Genomic DNA, 18,626 nt, shown 5'->3' with positions numbered 1-18,626 from the left:
CCCCCCCCCCCAACTATCATTCTACTTTCTGCTTCATTGGCTTTGGCTTAACAGATACGTTTTCTATCTCAGGTTTTGTTAAGTGTCCCATGTTTATTAATTCTTGTGTTTTGCCAATATAGGAACTGTGCCATAACTTAAGAAAGTGATTCAACTATAGCCCTAATTAAAGTACATTAGGCTAAATACCATCAGGTCCCTAATGGGCTGTTCACTCCGTGAGCCACCCAGATGAGGATGGAATGTATCCCCACAGAGGCAATGGAGAGCTTATCAACAGGATGAAGTGGAAAGGGGAGTTGTCTCTGAGAGGATATAAAATCCAACCCTTAAGTCCTGACAAGTGGCTCCTGGCCAAGCTGATCAAAACAGTTTGCTTCCGCCAGCCTATATAACCAATCAAATAGTCACTACTGACTGAGTCACAGACCCGAGTCTTGATCTAATCTGAGGAGACAACTGGAACTGCGTGTGACCTGCTCACGTCATTAGCCATGCCAGGGTTGGCTTTCTTGGACACACGCAGAAAGAGACAGTTCAGTGTTGGACAAATGCCATTTATGTGACTAGGAATGAGAAAAAGACTAAGCTGGGAAGAAATTCCTGGATCGGGCCTCAGGTGGGAAAAGACAGCAGAATTCTCCTATTTCAGGAAAAAGTGATCGGAAAGGAGCCAGGGTGCCATAAGCTCAACAAGAATGGAAGTGTTTTGCTTCCCTAAAGCGATAATGCTATTCTTGCTGATTCTATAGTCCTATAGTGCTAAACATATTAGGAGGACCTGAGGCAAAACTCTCAACTCCATATAGCAGAGTCAGATCTGATCTGATGCCAGGAGCCAAATCCCAAATGTATTGTTTCAAGGTATATTTAATATGAGCTCAAATTTCACAGATATTATGGAGCCAAAACTCAGAGCCTAAGCTGCTTGGCCATGAGTTTTATTTGGAAGCTGTGTTAACTCATTAAGGTCAACAAGCTATGATGCAGTTAATTGCAGCTTTGGTGGATATAAACTGAAATAATAAACCTGCAGCCATAACTGTTTTGTGAGGAGCCCTAGAGGGCCCTCAAATTTCACTGAAGGACATTCCTACCGCTGTGAGGTTTATGACCATACTTTTCAGTGGATGACCAGAAACAAGCGGGACATTCAAGTCTAAATTTATACCTTCCATCCGTTAAGTGAACTAACAAAACTTTCAGAGCTTCTTACAGTCTACCTGTAATCAGCTCAGGGCCTGGAAGAATAGAAAAATTAAATCAGTAAATTTAAATGAATGGAAAAGGAATATTTTTACCTTAAAACTCTACTTCTCTCATAAGGCATCAGGAAAACACTGGCAGCTATTTATTTGGAAATAAAAGTTTCAGGATAACAAGTGTGGTGCATTTTCTCATAAGGGAAGTATTATGCCACAGGTGTTTTCCCCCCTTTTTTTTTTTTTAAGATTTTATTTATTTATTTGACAGAGAGAGACACAGCAAGAGAGGGAACACAAGCAGGGGGAGTGGGAGAGGGAGAAGTAGGCTTCCCACCCAGCAGGGAGCCCGATGCGGGGCTCGATCCCAGGACTCTGAGAACATGACCTGAGCCGAAGGCAGACGCTTAACGACTGAGCCACCCAGGCGCCCGGGTGTTTTCCCTTTTTAACTAATTCATTCTTTGACAGAAAATATGTGTAAATGACATAAACTCAAACCATTTAGGAGAAAATACAGTGTAAACTCTTCCTGCCACCTGTTCTCCAATGCTTAATTCTGCTCCCAGAGGTAACCACTGTTATCTGTCTCTGTATATTTTTCCATGTATGTAATAGGTAAACACTAGTCACATGAGTGTGTGCATATTCACACATTTTCTATTAAAAAACACACAGTATCTTAGTTTACAAACTCTTCTGCACCTTTCATTTTTCACTTAAAAATACATATTAGAGTTCATTCCTTATCAACTTTTATAGCTTCAACTCTTTTTCTCGCCTACATGGTTTTCCATTGTTTGTATGTATTATAATTTATTGAATTAATTGTCCAGTTATGAGTACTCAGGTTGTCTCCAATCTTTTGCTATTTTAAATAAAGCTGGAACTAATTTATTTCATACACATATTTTCACATATCTGTGGACATTTTTAGGGTATCAGTTTCTAAAAATGGACTTGGCTGTGTAAAACGTGAATCTTTAATTTTGATATTATTGCAAAATTACTCGCTATGAAGTATCGGTTCCGCTGACAGCAATATAAGGCTGTGCCTATTTGTCTACATCTTCTCCACATAATGTGTTATTATATTTTCAATATTTCCAATCTGACTGGGACAAAAATGGGATCATATTATAGTTTTAATTGGCATTTGTTTTACTATGAGAAAAGCTGAACTTTTTTCCATATGGTTAAGAGCTGTTTTTAAGTTTTCTGTGACTTCCTATTTAAATAACAGTCCATGTTTTCATTTTTTTTCCTTTTTAATCTATATCAACTTTTTAGATATGGCATTAACAATTTAATTTGGGGCCTTTTAAAAAGATCTATTTTGGGCGCCTGGGTGGCTCAGTTGGTTAAGCGACTGCCTTCGGCTCAGGTCGTGATCCTGGAGTCCCAGGATCGAATCCCACATCGGGCTCCCTGCTCAGCGGGGAGTCTGCTTCTCCCTCTGACCCTCTTCCCTCTCGTGCTCTCTGTCTCTCATTCTCTCTCTCAAATAAATAAATAAAAATCTTTAAAAAAAAAAAGATCTATTTTTTCTGAGTTTGTGGTGTTTCTGTGCTACAGGATAAGAAATTTAAATGTTAACATGATGATCTAACTGTAACTCTTCTTTGGCTTCTAGATTTTGTGTAATGTCGAGGAAAGCATCCATCCCTGGGGGAGTGGAGGCATATATGATAGATCATGTTCTCTTCCTGCATTTTCAGCATTTTTTATGCTTTAATTTTATAAATTTAAATCTTTTGTCTATTTGGAATTTGTTTTCTAGGTGGAATAAGATAGATTCTTTTTTTTCCCTTAGTTATTCCAACCAACATTAATTACAGCATAAGCTAATTTCTTCACCAATACATAATGCTACCTTCATGGTATGCTAAAAATATAAATATATATCTTCATTTGTATGAACCCCAAAGTCAGCAACAAACTTTACAAAGTAATCCTAGATGTATTTTCATTAAAGTCAAGAAAAAAAAAATCAACAGTATTATTTAACAATTTTCTGAAAGTACAAGCTAATCCAATTAGATGTGAGAAACAATTGCACTTAATAATAAAGACAGAGGAAGTAAAATTATACTTATTTGGATATTCTGTAAACGCCTGAAAAACTCCTACAAGTAGTAAGAGAATAAGTGTTTGGTTTCAAAAACATAAGAAACTCAATAGATTTTCTTTACAGGAGCAACATGCATTTAAAAACACAAAAAAGAAGCTAGAAGCTTTCCCTCTAAGATTAGAAACAAGACAAGGATAGCCCTTCTCACCACTCCTTCTCAACATTGAACTAGAAGTCTTAATTACTGCAATAAGACAAGAATTGGAGGGGCGCCTGCATGGCTCAGATGGTTAAGCATCTCCCTTTGGCTCAGGTCATGATCCCAGGGTTCTGGGATCCGGCTCGGCATCAGGCTCACTGCTCAGTGGGGAGCCTGCTTCTCCCTCTCCCTCTGTGCTGTCTCTCTCTCAAATAAAGAAAAAAATCTTTAAAAAAAAAAGACAAGAATAGGAAATAAAAGATATACAGATTAAGAAGGAAGAAATAAAGGTATCTTTGTTTGCTGATAACAAATTTTCTATGCAGAAAACCCAAAAGAATTAATTAAAAAACAAACAAAACTCCTGGAACTAATAAGCAAGTACAGCAAGGTTGCAGGCTACAAGATCAATATATAAAAAAATAAATTGCTTTCCTATACACCATCAATGAACGAGTGGAATTTGAAATTAAAAACACAAATCATTTACGTTAGTGCCCCCAAAATGAAATTTTTAGGCATAAATCTGAAAGATTATGGATAAGGCCGATACGAGGAAAACTACAAAACTAATAAAAGAACTCAAAGAAGTGCTAAATAATGGAGATATTCCCTGCTCATAGATAGGAAAACTCAATAATATCAGGATGTCCGTTTTTCTCAACTTGATCTCTGTTGGTCTATTGAGCTATTGATCAATGCAATCTCAATCAAAATTCTAGCAAATTATTTTGTGGATGTTGACAAACTGATTCTAAAGTTTGTATGGAGAGGCAAAAGACCCAGAATAGCCAACACAATACTGAAGGAGAAGAAAATACTTGGATGACTGACAGTACCTGACTTTAAGACTTACTATAAAGCTACAGTGACCAAGGTAGTGTGGTATTGGTGAAAGTATTGACAAACAGGTCAACAGAACAGAATAGAGAGCTCAGAAATAAACCCATATATATTTAGTCAACAGATCTTTGACAAAGGCACAAAGGCCATATTATGGAGCAAAGGTAGTCTTTTGCAACAAATGGTGCTGGAACAACTGGACACCAACATGCAAAAACATGAATCTAGACACAGACCTTATACTCTTTATAGGAATTAACTCAAAATGGATCACAGAGCTAAATGTGAAATGCAAAACTATAAAACTCCTGGAGGAGAACATAGAAGAAAACTTAGGTAAACTTTGGTTGGGGAATGACTCTGTCGATAAAAACACAACAAGCACGATCTGTGAAAAAATAATTGATAAACTGGATTTCATTAAAATCAAAAACTTCTGTTAAAGACAATGTCAAGAGAATGAAAAGACAAGCCACAGACTGGGAGAAAATATTTGCAAAACATAAAAGTGATAAAGGACTGTTATCCAAAATACACTAAGAAGCTCCCATCTGGGCCACCATCCCACACAATGGCAGAGATGATTTTCATTTCTTTAGGGCAGGGGCAATCATTTCTGAAGCACAAGAAGACTTAGCAACATTTCAAAACTGAAGGGTTACATTGTGTTCCTGTGTCTGAAGTTCTTCCTGCAGCTACAACCAGGCTGCAACTAAGGAGTAACATATTTCCTAGGTTCTCTAGCTTCAACACCTTCCCAGGTTTGTTTAGAACCTGTTTTTTAATTGAACTGCACTAGAAATAATGTAAATACATTTTGTTTCAGTTAAAAAGAAAAAAATATATATACAAAGAACTCTTAAAACTCTATAACAAGAAAACAATCAACTTGATTAAAAAAATGATCAAAAACCTTAATGGACATTCACCAAAGAAGATATACAGATGGCACAGAAGCATATGAAAAGATGCTCCATACCATACATCATCAGGAAAATGCATATTAGAACAACAATGGGATAGATAATACTACCCACCTATTAGAATTTCTTGGCCCAAATCTAAAACACTGATAACACAAAATGCTGACAAGAAGGTGGAGTGACAGGAACTTTCATTTATTGCCATCTGGAATGCTACATGGTACAGCCACTTTGGAAGATGGTTTGGCAACTTATAAAACAAAACTTACTCTTAGCATATAATCCAGCAATTGCCTGCCTTGGTATTTATCCAAATGAGTTGAAATCTTATGTCTACACAAAAACCTGCACACAAATGTCTATACCAGCTTTATTAATAAAAATTTACAAAATGTGGTAGCAATCAAGATGCCCTGAAAATGCAAACGGGTTGATAAATGGTGGTATATCCTGACAACGGAATACTATTCAGCACTAAAAAGAAATGAGCTATCCAGCCACAAAATGACATGGAGGAAACTTAAGTGTATAGCACTAAGTGGAAGGGTCAATCAGAAAAAGCTACATACTGTATGATTCCAATTATATGACATTCTGGAAAAGGCAAAATTATGGAGACAGTAAAAAGATCAGTGGTTGCCAGGGGTCAGTGAGGAAAGAACAATGAATATGTGAAGCACAGAGGATTTTTAGGGCAGTGAAACTTTTCTGTATGATACTATAATGGTAGATACAAGTCACTATACATTTGTCTAAACCCACAGAATGTTCAACAGCAAGAGTGAATTGTAATCTAAACTATGTACTTGCAGTGATAATAATGTGTCAATGTAGATTCATCAATTGTAACAAAAGTACCACCCTGGTACGTGATATTGACAGTGGATGTGCTTATATGGAGGCTGGGCATATATGGGAACTTTGTACTTCTTGCTCAATTTTTATGTGACCCTAAAAAGTAGTTTATTTAAAAGGGGAAAACATAATTAATGAATATTTCATAAGTACAATGTAAGAATTTAAAAAAAAATCTTTGAATAAACCTAAAACAAAGTATAAATGGAAAGACATACCCTTTTCTTGGATAGAAATACAATATAATACATGAGATTTTCCTAAATTAGTTAATAAATTAAATATATCCTTCAAAAAAATAACAAGAAAATTTTAGAACTGCACAAACTTGGAAAAATAAACAAAAAATAACCAGAAAATTCTTAAAATTAACTTTGCTTTCAAATTCCTCTTTATTGTAAGAGCTATGTAAGAGGAAGTACTTACAAATTCCAAATGACAGATTTCTTCTTATTTATTTAAGTTTAGTGTTATTGTATTATAATCCAATAATGTACTTTGTACCATTTCTGTTCTCTGGAATTTACTGAGATTTCCTTTTTGTCCTAATAGAGATTGTTTTTTTAAATGACCCGCCAAGGACACAGAATAGGTTTTCTTTGTTTTAAAGCTATAGAGTTCAGTATATCTCAGTTAAATTCACCTTGTTTAGATCTTCTGTATCTGTACATATTTTTGTTCTACTTGATCTACTATGAGTTGAAAGAGAAAAATTAAAGTCTGTTTTTAATGTGTTTCTATTTATTCTTGTAGTCTCTGTAATTTTTATTCTATGGATTTTAATGCTATGTTATTTGGTGTGATCTTTGGAGTGGACTGAACCCTTTACTACCATATATAGTCCTTGTCTCACTTTAATATCTTTCCTTCTGAGAGAAGACAATTTTGTCTGATATCATGTTATGACTCCTACTTTCTTCTTGTTTGCATTTATCTGGTATATCTTTGACCATCCCATTTGGTTTCATCCTTTCCATTTCACTGCTTTTGCAACTTCCTTAATATGTATATGTTTGGATTTTGTATATAGCTATATTTTAAATATATATGATCATTGTGGCCAATCACTGCCCTTCAAAAGGAATGCTATGTTGGAGACCATTGCCCATGAGGTTGTGTAGATGGAACAGAAAGTTACTAAAAGCCTTCCTATTTTCCAGAAATAGTCCATTTGAGAAAAGCCCTCCAGACAAATCTTCCTGATAACTGGCTATGAGTTCCAACTGGAGAAGTAAACTACCAGGAAGATAGAAGAAAAGCATTTTACGTTGACAAATATGATCACTTCAACTGTATTACGTATAATTATACATTAGTTCAGACACTGGAATTACATTTATATATGAGCAATTTCATGCATATTTTAATGACATCACACTGAGATTAATGAAAGGGTTTTTGCAACTCTAAGTAGACCTTATATTCAAATATCTATTTAAAAATAAACCTTATATTAATTATATGAATAAAAGATTTCAAATTATAACCCATCCCATAAGTTTATTTATGGAATATCTACAAACTATCAGATACAATTTAATATTTTGTCAGTAACACTATAGAAAAAACTTCTAAATTATATTTGGAATTTGTACCTACTTTGCTAAAAAATATAAAAATAAATCATGAGTTTTTCATTTACACTTGAAGCTTCACTCTTTAGTGCAAAAATGTGTAACTAAATACATGGTCTAATTTTATTAAATTATACCTCATTCGATATGGAAGGGGGGAACCTCACAGAATCTGTGATTCTGGCTTACACCTTTTTCTTTATGGGAGAACCAGCATTTATATGTGTCTTTGGGTTGACAGAAGAGCCCTTGCTAACTTTCAAAAGAGGTAAGATGACACGTTCACTTTCTTAGTGAAAAGACTTCAAAGACACAGGTGCATTTTCAAGAGGAATAGGGATATGCATTTAGACAAAATAAAAAAAGAAAACTAAAAAAAAAAAAGAAGTAATCATAATTAGGAACACAAAATAACAGGAAGTGTATGTTAACAGACAGCAAATCTGAAAGAATAAAAAAAAAAGTTGGGAATAAGTAGCATAATGGATAATAGAAAAATTGAAGGGGCTCCTGGGTGGCTCAGATGGTTAAGCACCTGCCTTTGGCTCAGGTCATAATCCCAGGGTCCTGGGATTGATTGCTCCCTGCTCAGCGGGGAAGCTGCTTCTCCATCTCCTTCTGCCCCCCTCTCCCTTGCCCCCGCTTGTGCTCTCTTTCTCGCTCTCTCTCAAATAAATAAATAAAATCTTTAGAAGAAGAAAAATGGAAGAAGAATGATTCTTTAGGAGGACAAGCAAAACAAAAGTAGCAATGAGATAAGAAGTCCTAAAGAAGATAAGAAAAAAAAAATCCAAAAGAAAATAAATGGAAGCCAGAGGCTGTTAAAAAAAGTTGTAAAAAAAAATAGGATTTGTGACTGGAAAGAAATAAAGTAATAGCCCAATATTAATTAATTTGGGTGAAAGACGAATAAAAGGGGAAAATTTATCAGAATGTAGAAATGATAAATAAAAGAAATGCATTCTGATGATATGAAACGGATATAAAAAAGGGAAACTAAATCAGTACCATTAGAATTACATTTTAGTAATACTACACATTCTTGGGGAAGCTTTGTAAGATCAGAAAGTTAATAATGAAAATATTCTGTAGCACTTCTAAGACTTTCCAAATTCCTTACATATATTATTATAATAAACATTCTAGTACTGGATGAAGTTTTTGCTTCTGGACATTTTGTAGCTCTCTTTTCTGTAGAAGATTCTGTATGTATTACATACTGGACTGGAGCAAATGTGTATTGCAGCCAAAAGATTTTTATACTAAGGTGGCCTGGACTGGTGAACAATATGGTTTTGATCACCTTTGTAAAAGAGCTTCATTTAAAGTAATCTTACTTAATTCATAAGGTCTCATAGTTAGACTTCTTTGGGCATCTGAATTTTTCCACCCAAATGGAAATGTCTACAATAGCTCAGAATGAAGCATTTCATTTTCATCGCGGCATCTCATACAAAAAGCCTTAAACATGAAGGCAATCTTATAAATGCTTTGTATGTGAAGAAGTTTGGCCTCTTATAAGTTAATGACTATGTAACTTCTTTTTGGAAAGCACTTCTATCCAGGACAACTTGGGCCTGGGTGTACAGTTCTGCTTAACTCTGGAGTTTGGTTTGCGGGCTTTTTTGGGCTTTCACACACAGCTACATCCTCCAAGCAAACTTCTATGAGATATAAAGGTGATATTTTGTTACATATCTATCTTAGTCCTCTGTTTAATTTTTCTCTTGGTTCAGAATGTGGGTGAGAAAGACAGATGCTATTTAATGTTCCCCCTAAGAGACTACTAATACCCACAACTTTGCATTCTAATGTCATCGTGGGTTTAGGCAAAGAATAGCATAACTGTTAATTTCTGATGAGATATTTTTGCTTCCACAGTGTCCTTAAATTCCATGTTGTTTTTAAACCCTAAAAGTAATCCCCTGTCTCGACTGCCTGCCCCTCCCGCCACCAATATGGTGAGACGATCCTCATCTTCTCCTTCAAGCTTCTACCGTTATATTAAATTAATTACTGTTAGTTTATGCTTTATCTGGCCCTGGAAAAAAATGTACAGGGGGAAAAAATCAATTGACCAACTGATGAGTGAACTAAACATACAGCTTTATGTTTTCTCAGGTTGTAGCTTCTAAGTTTTTCTTTACAGACTGGAGAATATATGTAATCCTTACTGTAATAGTATTTTGATGCTGATGAGGAATGGGTCACTGGAGTCTACAAGACAGGCTTTCAGGTAAAGATGACTTAGTTTGCCTCAACCTCTGAACTTCTGAAAGGTTAAGTAAGGTGTCTTAAGAGAATCAAAGAGAAGTTATCCTAAAATGAAGAAATGCCAAACATTTAAAGAAGAGTTAAGGATCGTCTAATTCATCCCTCTCACTTAACAGAAAAACTGAATCAAAGCAAAATTGACATTTCTTTTTTTAGAATTTTTGTGCTTCCTACTTCCAAAATAAGTATGTGATATGTCCAGGGTCACATGGTTTAATAATGGCAGAACTCGAATCAGAATTTTTATTTCCTGACTCCCAAACTAGTGCCTGTCCATTTCTAATAGTTATGAAATAATTTCCAAGTACTTACATGATCTTGAACCTCAGTAAAATGTGGGCAAATAGAATATAAGGAGCCAGATTAAACTAATATTCACTCAAATTATATTCCTTAGAGACACCCGAAACAAATCTAGTAAATAAAGTATTTTGGCAGAAATGGAGACTATCTTAGAAAATCTGAAAAACAGGAGACATCAAAAAAAAAAAGGTGATTGTAATATTTAAATTTAGAAACTATATCATGCAGGTTTAAAACCTGATGAACTATAGGTCCACAGTCAATTTATATTTTACTCCAATAACCTTTGTTTTTTGCTTTTCATTTTATTTTATTTAATTAATTAATTTTTTTAAGTTTCAATTTTAGTTAGTGAACATACAGTGGAATATTGGTTTCAGGAGTAGAGTTCAGTGATTCATCACTTACATACAATACCCAGTTCTCATCACAAGTGCCCTCTTTAATGCCCATCCCCCATCTAGCCCATCCCCCACTCTTAACTTTTTTATGTTTTGCTAAACCTGGTTATTTCTAGTTATCTACTGAGCAGATCACTTTCTATAATTCATCTGCCCCACTTCAATTTCCCCAAAGGTTTCCTAACACCAAAGTTATAATTATACAACACTTATGCATCTTGATCACCTTATACTATATAATTTGAGGTGGGGAAAATTCATATATCTGCAATTCTGTCTTTAAAGTGGTTTGATTTTCATGCTGAGGAGAAACCAAACAGACTCCTGCCAAAATGACTGTCAGCTCCTATACAGTCCCTTACTATTCTGGGCACATAGACCATCTGGGCATGGCAATTCATGAAGTGTTTCAGTTGGTTTTGTGGTGTATCTGCCACCCATTTTACTAAAGAATGCTGCTGCCAGTAATAATAAAAATAACTAGGTAAAATGTTATTCTTACAGTTGTGATCACACATAACTCTTTTTTTTTTAACACCCAAGAAAGAAATTGCTTTTTACATAGAATTTCACAAGCCTAGAAAATATTGTTTTACAAATTTCTTTTCTAGAAATACTTTGGTTTGGTATGCGTGTTAAAAAGTCTTTATTTCCTTTGGTTTTTTAAATATCCATTTTAAGTATTATAATTGAGGTTAACTAAACAACATATTTCATCCATGTGTTTAAAACATTTACATTTTTGGGGCGCCTGGGTAGCTTAGTCAGTTAAGCATCTGCCTTTGGCTCAGGTCACAATCCTGGGGTCCTGGGATGGAGCCCCGCATCGGACTCCTTGCTGCTCAGCAGAGAGTCAGCTTCTCCCTCTCCCTCTGCCCCTCCCCCCACTTATGATCACTCTTTCTCTCAAATAAATAAAATGTAAAAATAAAGTTGCATTCCATAAAATGTTTGTAATCCATCCCTAAATTTTCATGCTATGTGCAGATATCATTTAAAATAAGGTTACCTATCTTATACATTGACATCTACATTGTGTATTTCAAGAGTGTTTTTCAGGGCATTTGAATAATAAACCACAAGCTCCAAAATTCACTCAATCCACTAGTGCCTTGGTCGATCCAATATCAATAAACTATTTTGTTCACATCGACATCATTTATTACTCTGTTGAAGAGATGGTCTATATTTACCTCAGATGCTAATGCAAAGTTAACACAAAGAGTGGAATAAAAAGTGCCATATGTTGAACCAAAATAAAACACTACATTCTAAGGACGTTTAGAATCGAGAAATATACATTACTTTTTTATTAATAAAATTGTGCAGTTATTAGGCATTTGTACCTCACTGTATAATAATTGAATTAAATGTTCAGAAAAACAAAATAAGATCTAAAGTCCCAATCCCATCCATTGGAGTTAACTTTGAATATATCTTGGTTTGACAATATGTTTGAGGCAGTATTTAATGAACCGAAAAAAAAAAAAATACACTGACTCATTCAAATCCATTCCCACAACGTGCTTGACCATACATATACTGTTGTGGCCCAAACACTTGTATTCTTGCTCCACAGAGAACTTTCCTACTCAAATTTAGCTCTAATAGATACCATCCTGCCTTCAATTTTATTTTCCTTTGCCCTATGGTAAATTTTATTAGGCAAAGTCGTTCACTGGGTCCAGTCTTACCGGCAATTGCTATTTCCATATGATGCCTTTAACTCTACCATCAGTTTGTTCCCTGAATTCCAGAACCCATTCAACTACTACCCAGTGCAGGACATATCTTGTACTTAGTGTATTCCTGATGAGAAGATGCCCTGACGGTAGAAAGTTCTGGCACGTTTGTGTCCTTGACTTGCACTGAGAGCCTCGGCCTTTAAAAAACTTGTTACCTGGTGGCACCATTTATTGAAAGATAAATTTGTGTGTGCTCTGCTTATATATATATAAGTATGTATGTATATATATATATTTATCATTTCGAGCAGATTGAATGGTAAGGTCTTTATCACCTCACGAATTTTAGTAGAGCAGTAAACAGAAGCTGTGTGAAGTCCACGCTTTCCTTCCTTTGGGTCAACTCCGACATGCATTGCAGACGTGAGGTTAGAGGTCCCAGAGCAGAGAGATGGGGGGAGCTGCCTCTGTGAACAGTTAGAGTCTCTAGATGGGGAAGGGGACGGCGGCACCCTAGGCAGGCGACAGTGTTTCAGAGGGGGACAGATGTCAGGAGAGATCCTTGACAGGGAGAACCTCAGTCTCGCCCCAAACTCCTCTCTACATTGAGCATTGCACACTGCAGCAGGTGTAATGGACCCAAAGGGGTGAAATGAGTGCCCCAGTGGGATTCAATTGCAGTAGATGAGCAATCAGTGCTTCCCCTAACGGGAGGATACATCTCCACCTACTGCCTTGTGACTCGCAGCCCCACTGGGTAGGCAATGTTCCTGGAATGTACTTCCTTGCCCCACTGTCCCTTTGACCAGGTGGCTTGCTTTGGCCAATGGGAAGGGAGAAGACGACCGTAGCCTTCAACCACACAGAAGCTCAGCAGGCGATGTTGTGGTTCCACCCAGCCTTCTTCTTCTCCCTCATTCCTGAGAATGGCATGTGTCAAACAGAGGCTGCTCCCTCAGCCTGGGTCCCGGGCGGGAAGACCTGTGGACAGAGTTGCCAGAGCCAGCCAGTAACCACTAACAAGTTTGTATATCACTGAAACTTCGGGGTTGATTTAACCCAGCAAAGCTAACTGACCTGTCAGCAAAAGCCACTAATCAATGACCAGATTGCTAAACTGGTTTAACAAATGATACAGAAGCACAGTATCTCTCAAACACAACTTTCGAATGAGATTCAGCCTTGCTCTAGTTTATTAGGTTCTGCCTGAAGGACATAATATCATTAGGATGGGTTTTTTTTTCCCTTAGAAGACACTAGCCCACGTTATAAACCTTGTGAAATTCAGGGTCTCTTGTTGGTCATCCTACTCAGGATAACTGAGGGACATTCTCTGGCACAACTTGGATTAGTTTGTATTAAGAATATACAGCAAGAGCCTTAATGATAAACAAATTATTTAAATTAAACCCTCTTTGTAAAGAAGTCTTCTATGTTTGAAAGTAAATACTCTTATTTTGGTGGATGAGTGGTCCAGCCACAGAGGTTTGGGAGGATAGAGAGAGAGAGAGAGAGTAGAAGTCTCTTCAAGCTGTGTCTGTGGTTGGAGATTTGGAGATACTGAGTGTGTGATGGAAGCACGGAAAGCCTCCCACACCTGTGTAGCGGGGACTGAGGGAGGCACTGCCTAAGTCCAGGTTATACATGGCAGATTTTCAACAGAGTGGATTATGGAGGGAGCCGAAGTACAGTGGCCAGTCCTGTTCATCTGCTCGCCTTCCCTTTCTCCTTGCTCATTTTCTTCTCTTCCAACTTTCCTTGATGCTCCATTTCTGCCCTTTTCCTCAGCCGCTCATCTCACTTCTGTTGCTCATCTTCTTCACACTCCTCACCCTTCCCCTCTGCCTGTAGAAATGTCAGCAGTCCGTTCAATATTTTTCAAAAACCACTATCTAAATGTAATTTACTATCAATCTCACAAAGATCCAGACAGAATGAATGTCAGTATTCTTGATGCTCTCTGTCTCAGGCAGTGCAAGTCATTTGTGCCCGTTGCTGGTAAAGGTGGGAGTTACGTAGCCGTAAGGAGCAGCCAGGGAAATAGCGCTAGAATCAGCATTTGTCCTTTGCTATGGGACAATAACAGGAGAGAAAAAATCAGGCTTACTTGGTACAATTCCTGTTGAGGAAAAAAGAAGTCAGCACTAGCACTAGCATTTTAACACAAGATGTTGGGGGAAAAATTGTCACACTCCCTTTTTGCCAGTATTTACTTTGATAACCCTTTCCGGGAAATAATGCAATATTTTCAATCAATATATAAACCCTTTCAGGTCTCATGGCATGCGTGATTAGACTTTGGTAGGATCTTTACTGAATGTCTAGGCATTAGCGTCCTTAAAAACTCATAGTTTTTGTGTGTTTTTTAAAATTTTTATTTATGGCTTTCCCCCCTCACTTTTACGTGTGTTGTCTGAACAACTCAGGGTGTGAAATAGTTCAAGAGCAGTCCTTGAGCTGCTGTAGCTAGAAGGGTGTTTAAATGGTGTCAGACAGAAAATGTCCTAGAATGTGGAATTCTGCTCAGGGGGGTTCTTTTTCAGCATAAACTCAACTTGAAGTTACTTTTCCCATTCAAGGGAATGCATATGAAACCACCTCAGATATATAACATCTGAACATGGAACAATTACAGGCAAAGTAATAATATTATCTGCAATTATTGCTGTGAACTCTTGTTCAAAGATGAACCATATGGATACGAGGTAAGTTGAAAGAACTGACAGAAAATAGATTTTGAAAGATGAAAGATAGAGATTACGTCCTGATTCAAAAACTCACTATATTGAATTTTCTGTATATGTCATTTATCATCTATTCAATAAAATTTGCTTAATTATATTATATGCAATACTTAGGGTAGCAGCTTTTAGTCTGTAGTGTGGCTTCAGTCGTTACTATATTCCTTTTGTGCCTGCTGAGCTTCTGTGTGGTTGAAGGCTACGTTCGTCTTCTCCCTTCCCATTGGCCAAAGCAAGTCACCTGGTCAAAGGGACAGTGGGGCAAGGAAGATTTTGTGGGATAACCTGGTCTGGGTTAAAGTGACCCTCTAGGTATTGTTATAGTTTTATATAGATTGAGTGCCCATCAGCTGATGATGATCACAGATTCGTATAGAGGGGACACTACCAGATGTCCAGCACGTCTGTCAGAGCAGAGCCCTCGCCAGGTCTATTCCTGTCTGGTTTGTGACACGTGGTATGTGCAATCAGTTTTGTTCATTCCTCAAATATTTACTGAATGCATACCATGTACAAGGTCCTGGGCAGGGCTGGGAAGGATATAAGTTGGCAAGGGGGGAAAAGAACAATATTGGAAATACCGGAATGTAAGCAAATTTCTTTGATAGGCTGCCTTATGAAATAGACTTTAGGCCACTTGAAGAATTAGGTATTTCTGATCTTAGTGGATTCATCTTTTTTTTTTAGTCCCAGAGAGGAAGGAAATGGACACTGAACACTGAAGCATTAAAAACCGGCCATCTTTCCTAACCCCACAAGTCAAGTCAATGTGTGTGTGTGTGTGTGTGTGTGTGTGTGCGTGCGTGTGCAATGAACTGCAATGCTGAATTCTTATCAGTAAACCATGTTTTAATAATTGGGCAACCATTGTGTCATCTGTATTCACTGTCTCACACAAAATTATCAGGCCAGAGTGATTTTTCTGTAATCTAGATGCACATTTTAATGCTCATATCATTTAAAGATACTTCTGGTACATCAAACTGAATGTTAATAAACATGTGAGACAAGAAAACCTAAAGTTCAATGCATGTCCCACATTCTTTCCACCTAACCATTTTTGTGGTGGCCACTGCCTTTTGTCAGATGTCAGTGATGAAGAACTGGAAAGAGATAGTTAAAACACAAATTCTTAAAAAAAAAAAAAAAAAAAGGCATGCTGTTTGGATCCATTTTTATTCTTCCATCTCAAAATGTTTTCTAACATTCCTTAAGTACTGAGAAAAATTTCCTTTTTGTTACCTTCAATAGCAGGTGGCAGCTGAAGTCATTTAAATATATGCTTCGTTAAATGAAACCTTATAAATAATTTAAATACCATCATTACATTCCACTAAGGCTTACACTCAAATTCTTTTTCCTTCTGCTTAAATTCCCAAATATTTCTCACCTGTTACTCCACTCCCAGCTCCAGTAAAGTCCCAAAACTCCTGGGCAGGCAGGGCATTATTATTGTTAAAATGTTAGAGAGTTGGCCTAGAAAAGTGCTAGGTTTGTAGCAATAGCTGCTGTTCTTTTCTGGGTGGAGTGCTAGATGGAGGAAACATAATCCTAACCTGACTGGAGGTAGGGAGAGCTGGGCCAGTTTAAGCCACGGAGGAGACTAGCAACCACCATGATAATTTGAGAAGTCTCAGTATGGTTGCCAGAAAAAAGTACGACACCCAGTTAAATTTGAACCTCAGATAAACAACAGATTCACTTTTTTTAGTATAATCATATCCCATACAGTATTTCGGGCATACTTACACAAAAAATTATTTATTGTTTATCTGAAATTCACACTTCCTGTATTTGTGCGCTAAACCTGGCAACTCTCGATCTGAAGAAAGGCTTCTCAGCTAAAAATTCTTTTCACATTGCCTAAAATTCAATTAGTTAACATTTTAGTTCAGTTAACAAGCATTCCCTTTTAAAAGACAAATATCTCTGCTAAGTATGAATTGTTCATACATCAGCGTAAATTAATTTAAAGAGACTGCTTATTTCTCAATGTCTAACTCATTTCTCTGAATCGAAGTGATTCAATCCATCAGACAGAGGGCTTGGGAATTGTTTTTTGTGGGAAGAGGTATCATGTGGGGTTGGGTGGGAACTGTTAGTTTCAGTGGAAGGATACTTACAGATGAACTAATTTTAGTGGGGATTTTCTGATCAAATAATCAAATGCCAGGGAGAAAAGATGGACTGGGGGCAGAGGTTAAGGTAGTAGCCTCAGAAAGAACTCACTCCTTCTAGAATTGTTCTTGAAGACAGTCCTTAGCTGACGAGGGGAATCAGTAGTGGGCTTTATTTTTTTGCAAGTGGAAAATGGTTAAATGTTAAAACAGTGACAAACAGATTTTCATCAATGGTGGAGAGATGGCGATAAAAATAAAACACAAGACAGATCAAGTTTACTAATTTCATTATGGCCTCACTATGTGTGTAAATCATGGTGGTTAAATTGAATAATATTGGCTTCTATTTTTAACAAAAATGTCAAATAGAAGGCTCTGAAAATCAAATTCATGGCACAGATAATATGTCCTTCCTCCCACACTAGATACTCAGGTTTCTTCTATTATAAAGAGTATGAACAAGCCTTAAAGGCCTGGGTAGTGCATCTTTCCACATCAGTGACTTGTCCCCTTTGTTGATGTTATCACTTTCCTCTTGACTCAGGAGGTTGTATACATACAAACTCAAGAATGAAAGAAAGAGAAGGCAACTCAGATCACGAAGGAAGAAACTGCTGAACGTGAATAACCATAATAACAAGGAGAAAAATGCTCTTAAACACTTGTGTGAGTCACAAACCTCTAAGAGATAAAGCAATTACATATTGCCTACAGTCTGAGAGGTGATACAGTGCATTCTAAGCAAAAGGGAAAGGATGAGTAAGAAGCTGGCAATATTTAGCTCTCCTTGAACCATCAGGCCCTAACACCTTCCCCAGTCACCACAGTCCTGGCCTATATTGTCTTTACCACTCAGTGGGCACAAGACAGATATCCTTGTAAAATGAAACTAATATGTTATATATTCACCTTAGCTACAAGCCCCCTTTTACCTCTGGTAACGCCCAGAAGAATAACACACTTAACAGGCCCTCCAAAACCTTTGGTTAATTGAATAGTTGTTAAATAAAATTCATATTTTAAAGCAAAATCCCCAAACATATTCTAAATTCCAAAATCTAATATTTTATATTATATTATGAGTTGGCCTCTGGACAATATTGTTTGTCCCATGTAACACTCTACCCAGAAAAGAATAGTAGCGGTCACCACAAATCTAATATCTTATATATTAGATTATGTTTATTCATATTGCTATTTGTTACTCCTAACTAAATAATCTATGCTTAAAATTCCATTTTCCTAAGATTTCTGCTTTAAAATAACCCAATTTACCAAAATAATTCAAGCTACAATTACATTCTCTTTCAGTTACGAGCATTTTATTGTACCATAAGCTACCTCAAACATGTCAGGACATATGAACTAACCTGCATTGAATTTTCATTTTTTTGCCCTTTCTTGAACAATGACTTTTATGGGAAAGTGAGCTAAA

The 18,626-nt window shown here is 36.6% G+C and overlaps 1 protein-coding gene across 1 annotated transcript in view; it reads right to left on the bottom strand.

Moving 5' to 3' along the window:
- Positions 1-18,626, bottom strand: part of LOC102728737 (sodium channel protein type 1 subunit alpha) — a 126,035-nt gene that overhangs the window by 81,632 nt on the left and 25,777 nt on the right. The window lies entirely within an intron of this gene.

The sequence above is a fragment of the Leptonychotes weddellii genome, chromosome 3 (genome assembly GCF_054177405.1).
Source record: "Leptonychotes weddellii isolate Sample4059 chromosome 3, ASM5417740v2, whole genome shotgun sequence".
In the NCBI taxonomy this organism is placed as follows: Eukaryota; Metazoa; Chordata; class Mammalia; order Carnivora; family Phocidae; genus Leptonychotes; species Leptonychotes weddellii.
This window is presented reverse-complemented; position numbering and strand designations above follow the sequence as displayed.